We start from the raw sequence: 17,450 nt of genomic DNA, 5'->3' as shown, positions 1-17,450 counted from the left end.
CTGGGTATTTCCAGTATTCTTGGTTTTATTTCTGATTTCCAACATTTGCAAAGTTTGGTCTCACAGTTTCCGCAGTATTTTTCTTCTCTTGTCTCAGTCCTCATTTATCTTCTTCATACATCTCCGCTGGACAGATAATTTGTGATTAACAAGCCAGCTAGCAGCACCATCCAAGCCAGTCTCTCAGCTAGCAGCACCACCCATTGTGTTTCTTTGCCTCACTTGTTCTCCATCACAGTCATTTGTTTTGTTAACTCCACCCTGCATGCCTCTTCCCTTCAACCTAAAACACATTTGATTTCTATTTTTTTCCAACTTCAGATGAAAGGTCATTGAGGTGAATCAGTAACAGATTTTTTCCCACAGGTGCTGCCTGAGCTGCTAAGTATTTCCAGCATTCTGGGTCTTTATTTCAGTTTTTCAGCATATGCAGTTTTATTTTTGCTTCACAATTGCTTTATTTGTCAATATTTGCTTCAAATTATCATCAATGCTTTATAATACTACAATTTTTAAATAGGAATATTTAGCATCCTTATGTGGGGATGGGTTACTGACCAGGAAAACAAGTTTGCCTAGTCGAGATTACGGCAGTAAAAACCCATCGGAATCACAACTGGGATTAGCTGAATATGAACAATTTGTTTGGAATCAGTTATTCTCAACGGGCCTATATGAATAACACACACTTTATTGCAGAAAAATTAAATGCAAACATCGGATCAATTGACGACATTAAACTTGTACAATGTATCAAAATAAAATTATTTTAGATTCAACCAGTATCTCAATGCAGTACAAAAAATTAGTGATAAAATGATTTTTTTTAAATACAATTGTGTGCGCATAAATACTGAATATTATCTTGTTGGAAAGACTGGGCATGTCAAAAACACACCATCCACCTACCAAGTAAATGCACGACCACTTGAAGAGTGTACAATTTCACCTCCTCACACTTGGCAATTCACTTATAGCGGGTATAACTCCTTAACACTTGTTTTGAGGTCTTATGATCATTCATATATTGCTTGCGATAACAAGTGAGTGAAACCCAGAATAATGTGTCTTAACTAAGCGGAGGGAAGATTTGGAGCCAGGTATAGGTGATAAACTGAAATCTAACAAGAGAACACCAAAACTGAATATAAAGATTACTTATTAAAAAATGTTTGCAGTCATCAAATTTCCACCCTTGTCCCACCTATATGAATGTAAGAAACAAGGGCAGAAGTAGTCCAATCAGCCCATGAGCCTGCCCTTTCTTTAATTCAAGAGATCATGACTGATCGGTGGTGGAGAAGATGCTGGAGTCAATTATTAAAGAGGTAATAATGGCACATTTGGATAATAGTAAAAGGATTTGTCCAAGTCAGCATGGATTTATGAAGGGGAAATCCTGCTTGATTAATCTTCTGGAATTTTTTGAGGATGTGACAAATAAAATGGATGAAGGAGAGCCAGTGGATGTAGTGTTTCTGGACTTTCAGAAAGCCTTTGATAAGGTCCCACACAGGAGATTGATGAGCAAAATTAGAGCACGTGGTATAGAGAGTAGGGTATTTGCATGGATAGAGAATTGGTTGGCAGACAGGAAGCAAAGAGTAGGAATAAACAGCTCCTTTTCAAAATGGCAAGCAGTGGCGAGTGGAGTGCTGCAAGGCTCGGTGCTGGGGCCGCAACTATTTACAATATATATTAATGATTTGGATGATGGAATTAGAAGTAACACTAACAAGTTTGCAGATGACACAAAGCTGGGTGGCAGTATGAACTGCAAAGAGGATGTTAGGAGGTTGCAGGGTGACTTGGACAGGTTGAGTGAGTGGGCGGCTGCATGGCAGATGCATGGCAGATGCAGTATAATGCAGATAAATGTGAGGTTATCCACTTTGGTGGCAAAAACAAAGAGGCAGATTATATCAATGGTGTCAGATTAGGTAAAGGGGAAGTGCAACGAGGCCTGGGTGTCCTTGTACACCAGTCACTGACAGTAAGCGTGCAGGTACAGCAGGCAGTGAAGAAAACTAATGGCATGTTGGCGAGACGATTTAAGTATAGGAGTAAAGAGATCCTTCTGCAGTTGTATAGGGCTCTGGTGAGATCACATCTGGAGTATTGTGTGCAGTTTTGGTCTCCTAATTTGAGGAAGGACATCCTTGCTATTGGTATTGAGTTGCCTGAGCCACTGTTACTCCAGCACTTTGACATCTGATGGGTAAATATCTGTCAGTCTCCAACCTGAATGTATTCAAAATCTCCACCTCCAGTAGGGAATTACAAAGATTCACAGACCTCTGAGAGGGTTGTGTTGTTGCCGAAACATTTATACACGCATGGGTTTGGGAAGAGGTCCATCCAAGACCGCAAGAAATTGCAGAGTTGTTTATGTCACTTAGACCACCGCATAATCCATTGACTCCATCTATACTTCAAGCTGCCTCTACAAGGCCACCAGCATACTCAAGGGCCAGTATCACCCCAGTCACTCCCTCTTCTTCCCTTTCCCATCAGGAAGGAGGTACATGAAAACGCATACCACCAGATTCAGGAAAAGCTTCTTCCCAGCTGTTATCAGGCAACTGAATGGTCCACTCATCAGCCAGTGAGCGGTCCAGACCTCCTATCTACCTCATTGGAAATCTTTGAACTATCATTAATCGGATTTTATTGGATGTCAAATGTTATATCTTTGCACTAAATATTGTACCCTTTATCTGTGCACAATGGATGGCTTGATTGTACTCATGTATAATCTTTCTTTGACTGGATATCATGCAAACAAAAGCTTTCCACTGCAACTCGATATATGTGACAATAATAAACTAAACTAAACCTTGCAAACTCAACTACTTCTATCTCCCCAATGCTCTCCCATCTTTCAACGCCTTACATCTGTGTTCATCCAAAATTCTGCAGCCCATATCCCAACTTGCAACAACACATTCATTTTCGTGTTCTTGGTTTTCCAATCTTAAAAATTATGGTAGAGTCACAAAACAGTGCAGCAAAAGAATAGGCCCTTTGGCCCAATATGCATGTGCAAAACAGGATGCCAAATTAAACTAACTGCCTCTGCCTGTACATGATCACATCCCTCCATTCCTTGCATATCCACGTGCCTATTTAAAAGCCTGTCCAACATGGCTAACGTATCTGCTTCCACCATCATCTCAGGCAGCACATTCCACCCACCATTCTATGTGTAAAACTCTTCCCTGCTGACCTTAATGTTATGCCCTCTAGTCTTTGACATTTCTACCATGGGAAAAAAAGGTTCTGACTACTTACCCTATTTATGGATCTCATAATTTTATATACTTCTCTCGGATCTAATGCTCCAGAGAAAACAATCCAATCCCGAAATGCACACAAAACTCCAACTGTGGCCTAACCAAAGTTTCATAAAGCTGCAACATGATTTCCTTGCTGTTTTACTCAATGCCCCGTCCAATGAAGGCATACGCCTTCCACCCCTCTATCTACCTGTGTTGTCACTTTCAAAGAGTGATGGACTTGTTCCCCATGATCCCTCTGTACATCAATGCTGTTAATGGTCTTGCCATTAACTGTTTACTTTCCCCTTACATTCATCATTTCAAAGTGCCATACCTCACACTTGCTCATAAAATCATGGGGTCATATAACACTGAAAAAACCCTTTGAATCAATATGTCTATGCCAACCATGAAATAGCTATCTTACCACGTTTTATAAATCAATTCTTAGCCCATGTTTTTCACTGGCATGAGATTTAAATGTTCATGTCCATACTTCATTTTAATGTTGTAAGAAAAGGCAGTCTGTCTAGACTTCAGCCAGTGGGTGAAAAAATTATTCCTGAAGTCCCTGCTAAATCTTCTACCCCTATGCCTCTGCTTGTAGACACCTTTGCTAAGGTAAAAAGTTTGTAATTTCTACCCAATGTAAGCATCAAATAATTTTGTATATATATTTTGTATATATAATCATGTCATAACCATCTCTCTCCTCCACAGCTGCAGAAACCCTCATCCACGCCTTCATCACCTCCCGTCTGGACTACTGCAACAGCCTCCTCTATGGCGCACCCTCAAAAATCATCAGTAAACTTCAATACATTCAAAACTCCGCTGCCCGTCTACTCACCCACACCCCAATCCGTGACCATATCACCCCCGTCCTTTACAAACTCCACTGGCTCCCCATCCCCCAGAGAATCCAGTACAAAATCCTCCTCATGACCTACAAAGCCCTCCATAACCTGGCCCCATCCTACCTGACTGACCTCCTCCACAGGCACACTCCCACCTGCACCCTCCGCTCTGCTGCTGCCAATCTCCTATCCCCCCCCCCATCCGGACCAAACTCAGATCCTGGGGGGACAGGGCTTTCTCCATCGCTGCTCCCACCCTATGGAACTCACTACCCCAAACCGTCAGAGACTCCTCCTCACTCACCACATTCAAAACATCACTGAAGTCTCACCTGTTCAGTACTGCCTTCAACCACTGAAGGTCACCTCACCCGCTGTCTCCTTTCTCTGTTCGTTTACTTATTTATCTATTTATTCACTTCCCTATGTTCTTTAAATCCCTGTAAAGCGTCTTTGAGTGTATGAAAAGCGCTATATAAATGTAATGCATTATTATTATTATCTTCCCATCCTTCCCCGCTGCAAGGAAAAGAAACTCAGCCTAACCAACATATTCTCATAGATCCCATCCCAAACAACATCCTAATTAATTTCCCCTGTTGCTTTCCAACGCAATCACATTCTTCCTATAGTGTGGCGATTGGATCTACAAAGCTTTATGAAGTTGCACCATAATCTCCTTATATTATGCGCTTATATTCTACACCTGTGCTAATGAAGGCTGTCTTTTTAAATATCTTACTTACCTACGCAGTTGCATTCAGAAATGTATACCTAGGTCGTACTATTCCTCAGTGCTTCCTAGTGTATAGCTTAGACATTAGTCTTCCGAAACTGTAACACCTTACAATTTTCAGGATTCAATTCCGTTCCATTTCTCTGTGCATCTTACTAACTCAGTCATCAATATCATTCTGAGGCCAAGACTATCTTACTCTCTATCAAAAATACCACCAATTTGTGTGCCATCTGTGAACTTAGAATAGCTCCTACATTCACATCCAGATTAACGTATAAAACAAACAGCAAGTGTCTCAGCATTGAGCCATAGGCCTCCAATTGCAAAAATAAACCTTGTCTATCATCCTCTGCTTTTTATCACAAACTAATTCCAGATCCAATTTGCCAAATTGCCCTTGATCCATGTGTTTCTATCCTTTGAAACAGTGTTAAATGTAGGACCTCATCAAAATGTTTTATTGGTCCATCTATGCTACATTCCCTGCATCAAAATGTTACAGATGTATAAGACATTGGTGAGGCTACATTTAGAGTATTATGTTTAGTTTTGTCACTATTTGTATGAAAGATGCTGCCAAACTGGAAAGGGTGCAGAGAAGATTCACGGGGATGTTGCCAAGGCTTGAGGTCCTCAGCTATAGGGAGAGGTTGAGCAGCCTAGGACTTTATTTCTTGGAGAGCAGGAGGATGAGGGGTGATTTTCTGGAAGTATACAAAATCATAAGAGGAATATATAGGGTAAATACATTTTTTTTTGCCCAGAGTAGGGGATTTGAGAACCAGAGGACATAGGTTTAAGGTGAAGGGGGAAAGATTTAACAGAAATCTGTGGGATAACTTTTTTTGCACAAAGGGTAGTGAGTATATGGGACGAGCTGCTAGAGGAGGTAGTTGAGGCAGGTACTAACATAACATTTAAGGAACATTTGAACAGGCACATCAATAGGATAGGTTTAGAGGATTATGGGCCAAGGCGTGGGCAGGTGGGACTAGTGTCAGTGGGACTAGTGTAGATAAGACATGCAGGTCATGGTGAGCAAGTTGGGCCAAAAGGCCTGTTTTCATACTGTATGACTCTATAACACTTCTTAATTTCACCTCAAAAAATTCAATCAATGTAATCAAACAGGCTCTCTCACCTTAATAAAACCAAGGTGAATACCCTTGACTAAATCCTGCCTCTGACTGCCGAATAATCCTAGATTATCCTCATTGACCTCCTGGAATTACAGGTACCAAATCCAATGGCCTCCAATTATTTTCTGCAGCTTGATAAGATTAGAAGTCTGTCTCTTTGGCCCTGAGCAGGCCCTATTTTACTCCCTAGTTATCCGCTTGTTCTTAATAGTTTGCAATTTTTCTCAATTTGTCCACAAGAGCCTATTTTGTGCCCTCTTTGCCTTCCGAATTATGTTTTTTAATATCTCCTTGCACTTTCTATAGACCTGTAGGACCTTTCCTATTTTCAGTTGTCTAAACCTACCATAAGCTGGCAATTCTGCTTAATCAAGGTTTTTTGATCTTGCTAGCCTTACCTTTCATCATATGGGGCGACCTGGCATGGGGGCACCGCAGTGAGGGAGGGAGAAAATCAATGGAAGATCCGGCATGGGGGGGGGGGGGCTGCCGTGGAGAGGGGGAGAACAAAGGGGGACCTGGAGCATGTAACTTTGTAAGCCCCTTTATGGGCGACTATTTGCATACCTTGGGTATGCAAGCAAAGATTTTCACTGTGACTTGTCACATATGACAATAAAGTATTCAATTCAATTCAAATGCAAATTCAACCTTGGCCCTGAAAACTCATTATTTCATTCTTGAATGACTTGCTCTGGTCACCTTTAGTTTTATCTTGAAGTCCACTTTAGCCAAGTCCTGTCTTATAAAACTGGAATTGGTCTTTTCCCAATTTAAGACCTTAATATCCAGTCTGTCATTATCCTTCTGCATAAAAACCTTAAAGCATTTGGTTACTATCTCCAGATGCTCTTCTGCTCAACACACCCTCTACTCAAATGGCTACATACCTTATCTGATACAATTATCCACGTAATACTTCAAAAACTCTCCTGGAGACAACTTTAAAAAACTCTGAGCCCTCTAAGCCTTTCACTAAGACAATATCAATTAATATTGGAGATGTTTAAATCCCCTACTACTATTACCCTATTATGTTTATACTTCTCTTTGATCTGCCTCCCTATCCACCACTCAGGTTTTCAGTACACCTCCAGTAAAGTGATGACCCTTGTTTTTGTTCAAAATCTCTACCCAGATGGTCTGGGCTGAAGAGCATTCTATAAAAGCAGAAATTCTGGATTCCTTGAATAGTAAAACAAAGTCACCACCTCTTTCACACCCCACCTCATCACAACTAAAAGTTCTATGCACTACAATACTGATTTGTCAATACTGTATCTTTCAATCATGTTTTCATGATAAAAACAAAATCATATTTCCATATGTTAATCATTCCCTCAGTTCATCTGCCTTACTTGTCAGACTCCTTGGGTTAAAATAGATGCAATCCAACCTTGCATTCCTTTCACGTGCCTTACCAAGTCTATGCCTACTAGATTAAGTTTTCCTTCTATATTTGGCTGTTCCTCACTCCCTATTGTATTCCTATTTTAGGTCCCATTCCTCTGCTAAATTAATCATAAACTTCGCCAACAGGACTAGGAAATTGCATACCCTGCAAGGATGTTGGATGTGTTCTGGGTTAGGTACAACCCAACTGGCCTGTCCCAGAACTGGTCCTAGTTTAAGAATCTTAAGCCCACCCTCCTGCATTATCTCTTCAGGCATGCATTCAGCGACCTATCCTATTTCTCGAATTGTTAGCACATAGCATCAGTATTAATCTGGAGATTACAATCTTAAAATGTTTTTTTCAATATGCTACCTAACTCCCTAAATTCAAATTGCTGCATCTCATCCCTCATTTTACCTATATCATCAGCACCAATTATGACTATTTATACTTCCCCTAAAGAACGACCTGGTACCTTGACCCTGGCACCAGGGAAGCAAGGCACCATCCTGGATTCAGGTCAGAAGCGCTCTATTTTCCTCACTAATGATGCTCCTACCACTATAGCTCTACGACTCTTGCTCCTCTCCCTCTAGTGCAAGCAACTAAGCTAGCTGTGATCTTCGCTCATACTGTACTCAGCATAAGTACATTGAACTCCACTATTGTTCAATATGGAAAACCGGTTCTGCAATTAAATGCACTTTGAGGCTTCTCTGACTGCATGCCCTTCTCGTCCCCTCGCTGTTGGTTACCCATTTTCTCCCTGTCTGCATATCCTTAAGCTGCCTTAACCTATCACCCTCCTGTTCAAGTTCTTTCACCGCCTTCATGATCCCGCTGCAGCCCTCCAACGCTCCAATAATACGTCTTAGCTACAAATTGGGCCTCTAACACAGGTACTGTTTATTTTCTTTTTTTTTCTGATCTCTTCATCCATCTCTCATCCTGAAAGACGCCACTCAAACCCCTCAGTCATTTGTTGCTTATTCTAAAATCTCATTCACCTCTGCATTAAGTTTTGTTTAATAAACTTGGCAAGTAAATCCAAATTTTTATTACTGCAAGGTTTTTTCCTCTATTTCTCAACATCAATTTCACTTTCATCCTGTAATCTTCACATATTTTATGACAAACATCCTCCTTCAGGATTGTATTGCTTGTCTCACTACTTTGGCCCTCTTTCTGAATCCTATTCACTGTGTATATACTTCTCTCTCACCTTGTATCAGTGTGTTTTCCCTAACTGTATTGTTGTCTTTCCTTCTGTCTGTGATATTTGGCCTAACCTGTCATTGAAGAATGGTCTGCAGAAGGGTCTCGACCCGAAACGTCACCCATTCCTTCTCTCCAGAGATGCTGCCTTTCCCGCTGAGTTACTCCAGCATTTTGTGTCAATCGTCTGTCATTGACTCAGTCAGGTTATGTTGATCTGTTTCTCTCCATCTAAGTTCCTACTTAGTTCAATGAAATCTTGTATTTGCGTAGCATCCCCAACACAAGGAATTTCACAGGAATGATATCAAACTAAAACTGATGCAGAGCTAAATAAAGTGATATTAAGGCAGATGGTGAAAAGTTTGGTCAGAGAGAGCGAGATTTTAGTAAGCAAAGAGGAAAGGAGAGGCTAAGGATGCGAGTTTACAGAGGGTCTTTGCAATTGAGGCCACAACGACCAATGGTGGACAGATTACATTCAGGGTGACCAAGGTATCAAGATTTATTAGTTTAGGTTTTTAGGCCCACTGAATCTGCGCCGACCAGCGATCTCCGCACACAAACACTAGTCCACACACACTAGGGACAATTTACAATTAGCCTCCAAACCCTTATGTCTCTGGAGTGGTGCAGGTTTTTAAAGCTTTAAAGGATGGAAAACGTTAGCCTTCTTTTCTATCTGAAGTCATCTTCATCTTTGTTTTTCCTGGCTTTTTACCTAACTTTCTCTTCCACCCAGTGATTTCTTCACTCAGTGCTTCTTAGCCTCGTCCTCATTTCCTGAAGCTGTATTTCCTCCTTCTTGTATTGCTGCATTACACATCCAGTCTAGTTCTGCCTCTGTCTGTGTTTCTCACCTCATCTCCCTTTTTCTCTCTTCCCGTTTGGTTTTCATTTCACTATTCATCCTCAGGTTTTCTCCTGGTCCCTCCTTTCTATTTCTTTCCAACCTGTGTTTTCTCTCCCTGCACCACTATATTGTGGGCCTCCTCCCGCGCCATTGCATTTTTATTCTCATCAGTTAATTCTTATGTTCTTAATCTACATTTCACCATCACTGTGTTTTTTTTACGAGTTCTCATGTCAACACAACTTTTTAATGCTCTTTTTACAGACATTTCTTTGTTCTATGTTCTCAACCATCCCGGCCTTTACTTTTCTCTCTATTTTGCCCCTTTTCATCCTCGATTTCAATAATTTTCTCTATATTCATAAGCGTTTTAGCAATTTCTGATTTGTCCCTACATCAGGAAATCAGTGCCTGCCTTTTCACTTCAGTATTCTTCAATGCCTTTCTCTTGATAGATTTTTTTTAAAGCCGTGTTAGTTTTCGGACGTCATTTCAAACGTGAATTAAGTGTGAAGGTGAATCTAATGTGAAAGTTTTCAAACTTTGTACCTGGATCCAATTAAAAAAGAAAAAAAACAAGTTGCTGTTAACTGTTTGGTACAACTGTTGAGGATTTGTGGCGAAATAAAAATTGGCTTGGAGGTAGTGATCATAATATGATTAGTTTTAATCTGCAATTTGAGAGGGAGAAGGTTAAATCAGAAGTGTCAGTGTTGCAGTTGAACAAAGGGGACTATGAAGGCATGAGAGAGAGGCTGGCCAAGGTCGACTGGAAAGGGATCCTAGCAGGGATGACAGTGGAACAGCAATGGCAGGAATTTCTGGGCATAATCCGGAAGATGCAGGATCATTTCATTCCAAAGAGGAAGAAAAATTCTAAGGGGAGTAGGAGGAAACCGTGGCTGACAAGGGAAGTTAGGGATGGAATAAAACTAAAAGAAAAGATGTGTAACATAGCAAAGAGTAGTGGGAAGCCAGAGGATTGGGAAACTTTCATAGGACAGCAGAAGGTAACAAAACGGGCAATACGAACTGAAAAGATGAAGTACGAGGGGAAGCTGGCCAAGAATATAAAGAAGGACAGTAAAAGCTTCTTTAGATACGTTAAGAGAAAAAGAGTAGCAAAGTCAAATGTGGGTCCCTTGAAGGCAGACAAGGGTGAAATTATTATGGGTAACAAGGAAATGGCAGAAGCGTTGAACAGGTACTTCGGATCTGTCTTCACTAAGGAAGACACAAACAATCTCCTAGATGTACTAGAGGACAGAGGATCTAGGGGGTAGAGGAACTGAAAAAAAATTGCATTAGGCAAGAAATAGTATTGGGTAGACTGATGGGACTGAAGGTTGATAAATGCCCAGGGCCTGATGGTCTGCATCCCAGGGTACTCAGGGAGGTGGCTCTAGAAATAGTGGACGCATTGGTGATCATTTTCCAATGTTCAATAGATTCAGGATCAGTTCCTGTGGATTGGAGGATAGCTAATGTTATCCCACTTTTCAAGAAAGGAGCGAGAGAGAAAACGGGAAATTGCAGACCAGTTAGCCTGACATCGGTGGTGGGGAAGATGCTGGAGTCAATTATTAAAGAGGTAATAACGGTGCATTTGGATAGCAGTAAAAGAATAAGTCCAAGTCAGCATGGATTTATGAAAGGGAAATCATGCTTGACTAATCTTCTGGAATTTTTTGAGGATATGACAATTAAAATGGATGAAGCGGAGCCAGTGGATGTAGTGTATCTAGACTTTCAGAAAGCCTTTGATAAGGTCCCACACGGGAGATTGGTGAGCAAAATTAGAGCACATGGTATTGGGGGTAGGGTGTTGACATGGATAGAGAATTGGTTGGCAGACAGGAAGCAAAGAGTAGGAGTAAACGGGTTATTTGCAGAATGGCAGGCAGTGGCGAGTGGAGTGCCGCAAGGCTCGGTATTGGGGCCGCAACTGTTTACCATATATAGTAGAGATTTGGATGAAGGAATTAGAAGTAACACTAGCAGGTTTGCGGATGACACAAAGCTGGGTGGCAGTATGAACTGCGAAGAGGATGTTAGGAGGTTGCAGGGTGACTTGGACAGGTTGAATGAGTGGGCAGATGCAGTATAATATAGATAAATGTGAGGTTATCCACTTTGGCGGCAAAAACAAGGAGGCAGATTATTATCTCAATGGTGTCAGGTTAGGTAAGGGGGAAGTGCAGCGAGACCTGGGTGTCCTTGTACACCAGTCACTGAAAGTTGGCGTGCAGGTACAGCAGGCAGAGAAGAAAGCTAATGGCATGTTGGCCTTCATTACGAGAGGATTTCAGGAAAGGAGTAAAGAGGTTCTTCTGCACTTGTATAGGACACTGGTAAGAGCACATCTGGAGTATTGTGTACAGTTTTGGTCCCCTAATTTGAGGAAGGACATCCTTGTAATTGAGGCAGTGCAATGTAGGTTCACGATCCCTGGGATGGAGGGACTGTCATATGAGGAAAGATTGAAAAGACTAGGCTTGTATTCACTGGAGTTTAGAAGGATGAGAGGGGATCTTATAGAGACATATAAAATTATAAAAGGACTGGACAAGCTAGATGCAGGAAAAATGTTCCCAATGTTGGGCGAGTCCAGAACCAGGGGCCACAATCCTAGAATAAAGGGGAGGCCATTTAAAACTGAGGTGAGAAGGAACTTTTTCACCCAGAGTTGTGAATTTGTGGAATTCTCTGCCACAGATGGCAGTGGAGGCCAAATCACTGGATGGATTTAAGAGAGAGTTAGATAGAGCTCTAGGGACTAGTGGAATCAAGGGATATGGGCAGAAAGCATGCACGGGTTATTGATTGTGAATGATCAGCCATGATCACAATGAATGGCGTGCTGGCTCGAAGGGCCGAATGGCCTTTTCCTGCACCTATTTTCTATGTTTCTAAAAACATTTTTAAAAAAGCAGTTGTCACCAAGATTGCTGGTGTTGCCGACTGTGAGGAAGGCTGTCAAAGTACACAGTGAGATATAGATCCAGTAGAGAAATGGGCAGAGAAATAGCAGATGGAATTTAATCTGAATAAGTGTGAGGTGTTGGGAGGTCAAATGTAAGCAGAAAATGTACAATTAATGGCATGACCCTTAACAGCTTTGGTGTGCATAGGGATGGATGTTGGGGTCCAAGTCCACAACTGCCTGAAAATGGCCACACAAGTCGAAAGAGTGGCAAAGAAGGCATATGATATGCTTGCTTTCATAGGTCAGGGCATTGAGTATCAGTCAGGAAGACATGATGCAGTTTTACAGGACTTTGGTTAGGCCACATTTGGAGTATTGTGTCTGGTTCTGGTCATCCCGTTACAGGAAGGAAGTGGAGGCTTTGGAAATGGTGCAGAGGTCTACCAGAATGATACTTCGATTAGAGGGTATTAGCAACAGGGGGAAGTTGGACAGACATTGATTGTTTTCTCTCGAATGCCAGAGGTTGCAGGGAGACCCAATAGAAGTATATAAAATGATGAGAGGCACAGATAGGGTAGATAGTCAGAATCTTTTCCCAAGATGGAAAAAGCAGATACTCGAGGGCATAGTTTTAAGTGAGAGGGGCAAAGTTTAAAGGAGATTTACAGAGCAATTTTAAAAAAAAGTTAAGTGCCTGTTACGTGCTGCCAAGAGTGGCGGTTGAAGCAGATACATTAGTGGCATTTAAGAAAAACTTTCAGATAGACATATGGATATACAAGGAATGGAGGGATATGGGTTATGTGCAAGTAGATTAGTGATGGTTTTGACATCATTTTCATCACGGACATTACGGACAGAAGGGCCTGATCTTGAGATGTACTGTTCTAAGTTCTATCTCTTTCACCCTCAAAATGTTTTTCCCTCTCTTAATCCCTCTATCTGGTTCCATTCGTTTTTCCCTTTTACTTTATTTTTGTTTTGTCTTCTCCTTCTGGGTCTCCATGTTGTCACTTCCTTTCCTCTCTCCTTCATTCTGAATTCATTTTTCTTCTCCTGATTTTTTCTGTCTCCACCCCTCTCACCCTCAGTTTTCTTCAGCTCTATCCTTTTCCCTTTCTAATCATGCCTGTTTCTAACAATCATTTATATCAATCTTTGTATCTTCAATTTCGTTTCTCACTCACAATCTGTCCGCCTATCGCAGTCTCTCTATGCCTCTTAGTTCTCCTTTTTCTACTTTCCATTCACTGTTTGTCTCTATTTTTCAGTCTAATTTTCTGTATCTCCCTGCAAATGAAAAATACTGGGGTAAGAATAAAAGAGGCATGGAGGAACAGGGAAAGTGTCTCGTATGCCATTCCTCTCCGTCGTAGATTCAAGAATTATCGCATGCCATTCCTCTCCCTCATAGTCTGTATACATTTCTCTCTCTGCCTTTGCTATATTAATTCACTGGACGTGGATTGACAAGTTAAATAAGAGTCAACTGTATTGACGGGTTCAAAGTCACATTTAGGCGGCTGCTGAGAATAGAAACTCGCATCTCTGGATCAATGGCTTGAATTGGTCCAGTAACTTAACCACTATGCTATTGTATCGATATCCTTTACCTCTCTTATGACTATATTTCACTTTCGCTTTCTCAATCCATCTATTTATTTTGTCTTTCCTGCCCTTCATTTCTGTTCTCTCCTTTCTCCTCTCAGTCTGTCTATTTTTTCCATGCTCTCTCACTCCAAATATTTATCTTTGCCCATTTCTCTCTACAATAAACTCTCTCTCAGTCTATTTCTCTGTAATCAAATTACTTTTTTTCTCTGTCCTACAGGTTCTCTTTATCTATTCCTCGACTGTTTGCTTCTCTGTCAATCTCTCCGCTTCTCCTTTCTGCAATGGTAGAGTCTGTCATGAACGTTTCTCGTTCCCCACTGTCTCAGTCTTTTCATCTCCCTCTCCATTCCTCAGGTCATTGTTTAATTCAAATTTCTCTCACCCAACATTCCCCATTGTCACAGGCTGTCAATTTCTCTCTTTCTGCTTTCCTCTATTATTTTGTTGTTTTCATTCCCCACTCTCTCAGTCTGCCAATTTCACTCTTTGAATTCCATATGTCTTTGTCTGTCCATTTGTCCCACTCCAATCCCGACAGCTTCTTTCAATTGCCCCCAAACCATCACACTTTTCTATTTATACCTTCTCTGTGCTGTAAACAAGAAAATGTAAATGCTGGTTTACAACAAAAAAAAAACCACACAACGTGCTGGAGTAACTCAGTGGGTCAGACTGCGTATCTGGGGAAAACAGGTTGGTGCCGCTTCGGGCCGGGACCTTTCCTCAGCCTGAAGGTTCCTCAGCCCCACTGTGCATTTCTCTGTGTCCATTACCACTGTCTGAAAGTGTCTTCACTTCCACTGGTGTCAATCTGCCCATTTTTGCCTCTTTCCCACATGACCCTCTCAATGTGTCCACGTCTGTCAACATTGTCCTGTTCCAATCTGCCAATTTCTCTCCCTCCAGCCCCAATGTTTTGATCCATCAGTTCCTCTCTCCATTCCTCGCCAGCTCAATCCATCCAATTTCTCCTCTCCCTACTGTCTCAGACTCAGCCTGTCAATTTCTCACTTTGTCTGTCAGTTACCCTCTTTACACCTCAACGTGTCAATTCACATTTCTTTCCCTTCCCCTGTTCCCTATTCCATTTTCTGTCCATTCCCTTTCAGTCTCTGTCTCTTCATTCACCTCTTTCAATCCACCCATTTATTTTCCATTAATCCATTCCTCATTAATCTGTCTGTATTTCCCTCCATTCCCCACAATCGCATGCTGTCAATTTCCCAGTCCATTTCTCTTCCTTTTCCCAGCCTGTCAATTCCCCTCTCTCCATTACCACCAAGATTTCTCCCCCTCTCCATTCCCTTCTGTGTTTGCCCATTTATCTCTCTCCTTCTTCCGTTTCCCACTCTGCCCATCCCCCCCCCCCCCTCCCCCTCTCTCTCCCTCTCTCACTATCCCCCTCTCCCCTCCATCGCTCCTCTTTCTCTCCCGCCCTCCCCGACCGCGGGTGGATCCCCGGCGTTGATGTCGGCGGCGAGGCCTGGGCCTGTGCCGGGCTTTCCTGGCGCGGCCGCTGCCGCTGCGTTCTCTTACCTGGGGCCGCGGAGCGAGTGGAGGCGGCGGCGGGCGGCCGGAGGGAGGGAGGGCGGCGAGCCCGGCACCGGCTCCGGCAGCCGAGGAGGCGAATGAAGCGAGGCGGCAGCTCCGAGAGAGGCGGAGAGAGGGAGAGGGAGAGAGAGAGAGAGAGAGAGAGAGAGAGAGAGGGGCAGAGGGAGGGGAGAGTCAGCAGGCAGACGTCAGCAGGAGAGAGATACTGGGGGAGGAGGGAGAGGGACAGGGAGAGGGAGAGGATTACAGGAAGGGGTCGACTGTTGGAGGGGATGGGAGTGACTGCTAGAGGGGGGAAAGATATGGACTAAAGGGTGAGATTGATAACTAGTCTAAGGGGGAAGGGAGATACACAGCCAGGGATGACTGGGAGATCTGCAAACTGGGAAGAGAATGGGCAGGGTATGCCTTGCAGGGAGAGGCAGAAGTGTGATGGATGGAGAGAAATATAGGGCGAGGGTGTGAGGGGAATGAATGGACAGTTAGTTGGCAGCTGAAGAGTAAGAATTATGGGAACTGAGAAAGAAAAACAGGGGAAAGTGTCAGAAAGTTACAAGCAGGGAGATCCAGAGAGGTGGGAGAAGGTGGGCTGAAGGTGGGAGAAGAGAGAGAGCAGAAGAGGTGAAAAAGAGAAAGACAAAGGGAAGGGATTCCAACGAGATGAGACAGACAAACGGTGGATGAATGAGAGTCAAGGGGTATGGGGAAATGGGCAATATTGGATCAGCATGATCTTATTGAATGGCAGAGCAGATTTAAGGGCCTGATTGGTCTAATCCTTCTCATGTTTGTTATGTAGAGAGACAGAGGGAGAGATACAGGAAGAAAGAGGAATATTGAGGAAGAGAATGAGAGAGCGAGGGAGAGAGATAAAAATAAAGAGTGAAGAAAGATTGATCGTCCACAGAGAAAGAGAGAGGTATTTTCAGAGAGAAAGGATACAGGGGAGACGGAGAGACGCACAGACAGATGGATAGAAAGAGTTTTTTAAAATAATTTATGGGAAGTGGGACTCAGTGGGAAGACTAGCATTTATTTGTTTATTTGTTAGTGAGAAGAAGATTTGATGCAGATTCTTGAGTCATAACAGTCTTTCTGGTGAAGGTCTAATATGTCATTGCATAAGGAATTCCAGAATCTGGACCGTATCAGTGAAGGCTGGACCTGTCCAATTTCTGGTCAATCGAGATCCCCTTCTCTTACTCCTGAATGTCTGGATGTTGATGGTGGAGCACTTGGCAACAATGATGCAATAGAATGACAGAATTTATTCTGTTTTGTTGGAGATGGTCATTGCCTGGAGTTTCAATAGCTTAAATGTTGCCCATCACTGGATCCAGACCACTCATGAAGAGAAACAGTATGGTCCAAGTCTAAGTAGCCAATGAAAGATCTGGATGGATGCGATGCCAACTGCACTCAAGATGTAAGTAGCGCACACCATCCATGATGGAACACCCTACTGATCCAATATCACAAACATTCACTCCTTCCAGAATCAGGGACCTATAGCAACTGGTCATCATCTACAAGATGGTCTCCTGCAAATTGGCATAATGTTGTCACTAGATCATGCCAAACCTGTGATGTTTAAGAACAACAAACAAATGGCAACCTCATGATCTCAAAGCTCCTCTCCAAATCACACAATAATATATTCAAAATATACGTTGTCCTAATTTTATCTTTGTTGGATCAAAATCCAGAATCTCCGTAGCAAAGAAGTACGTTCTCCAATGGACTATTAAGATGGTAAGGATGTAATGTTGAGACTTTAGAAAGGTGCTGGTGAGGCCACATTTGGAATATTGTGAGCAGTTTTGGGCCCCATATCTGAAGAAGGATGTACTGGCATTAGAGAGGGTCCTGAGGAGGTTTA

At 42.4% G+C, this 17,450-nt stretch overlaps 1 protein-coding gene across 6 annotated transcripts in view; it reads right to left on the bottom strand.

The window, feature by feature from the left end:
• LOC144591992 (guanine nucleotide-binding protein G(I)/G(S)/G(O) subunit gamma-7-like) overlaps positions 1–16,219 on the bottom strand; it is a 231,934-nt gene extending 215,715 nt beyond the window's left edge. For 3 of the 6 annotated variants that reach the window (XM_078396111.1, XM_078396109.1, XM_078396113.1), the window contains exon 1: positions 15,557–16,210. The gene's annotated coding sequence lies outside the window, so the exon portion shown is untranslated. Of the gene's footprint in view, positions 1–15,556 lie in introns of all 6 variants that reach the window. The other 3 variants (XM_078396114.1, XM_078396112.1, XM_078396108.1) reach the window with 3 other exon arrangements.
• Between the last annotated feature and the right edge of the window lie 1,231 nt (positions 16,220–17,450).

This window comes from Rhinoraja longicauda, chromosome 3 (genome assembly GCF_053455715.1).
Source record: "Rhinoraja longicauda isolate Sanriku21f chromosome 3, sRhiLon1.1, whole genome shotgun sequence".
In the NCBI taxonomy this organism is placed as follows: domain Eukaryota; kingdom Metazoa; phylum Chordata; class Chondrichthyes; order Rajiformes; family Arhynchobatidae; genus Rhinoraja; species Rhinoraja longicauda.
Note: the sequence above shows the minus strand (reverse complement) of the source record. Positions and strands in the feature narration are given on the sequence as shown.